The following is a 1,292-nucleotide window of genomic DNA, read 5'->3' as shown; positions in this document are numbered from 1 at the left end:
TGTAGGATAGTTGTAGCCTGGGTCCCCTCACTGAGCCTTCAGGTCCCCTCTACACTGTTGCTGACATCAGATCAAGACTACCCATTACTACCCTACAACTCTCCTATGTTTCAGGCATTAGTACTTACTGTTGTGTCAATCTCTTTCCTTTGTTCTGACCCTTTTACATTTTTAAATTTTAAACTTTCTAAACCCTTTTAAACTTTTGCCACCCTTCTTCTATCCATTACCCCTTTTAGTTTAGTGTTGATTCCTTTGTAGTGTAGACATGAACCCTACTACACTAACTGCCACCCCTACTGTCCTGCCAGATCAGCAGTTATGAGCAGAGCTAGCTTAATATGTGTAAACCTCTATTTAAGAGGCCTTTACCAACCACATGCCCCCAGCCCCTTTAGAACCTGTTCCAATCATTCTAGAAGTTGCAACCTGTTCTGGAAAGAAAGTGTATGTAGCCTACCCTTTAGACTTTAATAGGTAGCACTTCAAAGACTTCCAGCACCAAGTCAAACTATACATGGCTACTGTTTCAACTGATCTATCCTCAGATCTCAATTGTGTCCTATTTGTCCTCTCCTTCATGAAGGAAGGCAACACAGCCATCTGGGCCTAGAACTGGATCAAAGGCTATTGGATTGAAAGCCTGATCTGACTTCAGAACAATGAGTCATACTCAGAATTCATAGGGCAGCTCTGTACTTCCTTCATTGATCTGAATGAGAAATGTAATGTATAGAACAAGCTTGTGTCTCTACAACAAGGCAAACATTCTGCTGATACCTTCTTTCAGGAGTTTGATATCCTAGCCTAGAAGGTAGGATTCATGCTTGGGTTTGATAATGTCCTCATTAGAATGCTTGAAAAAGCTCTTCACCCAGAACTGGTTAATAAGATTCTCAGAATAATACTAGAACTAGTCACCTACACTGAGTAGAAGACATGCACCATCTCCTTCAACCAAGCTACAGCTTAGATGTGTTAAGTCTGTACAGAACACTTACACATGTGTCTGGCTCTGACAGTTCCAAGCCCTCAGATTGATCCACCTGTAATTTGTGATCAATCTGTTCTGATGGACATTAGAGAAGCCTGAAAGTAAGGAGTATGCTTTGCCTACAGAAAGTCAGGGCACTAAATTAAGGACTGCCTACAGAAGTGACAGTATATCTGTCAGGTCATTAGAGTAATGATGAGTGACAAGCAGGATTTGTGGTGAGAAGCCTTTTCTACAAATCCAGAAGTCACCTCAGAACTCCTAGACCCTGACTATGTACTCTAGGATTTTGTAGAGG

The sequence above is a fragment of the Fomitiporia mediterranea genome, assembly GCF_000271605.1.
Source record: "Fomitiporia mediterranea MF3/22 unplaced genomic scaffold FOMMEscaffold_6, whole genome shotgun sequence".
Classification (NCBI taxonomy): Eukaryota; Fungi; Basidiomycota; class Agaricomycetes; order Hymenochaetales; family Hymenochaetaceae; genus Fomitiporia; species Fomitiporia mediterranea.
This window is presented reverse-complemented; position numbering follows the sequence as displayed.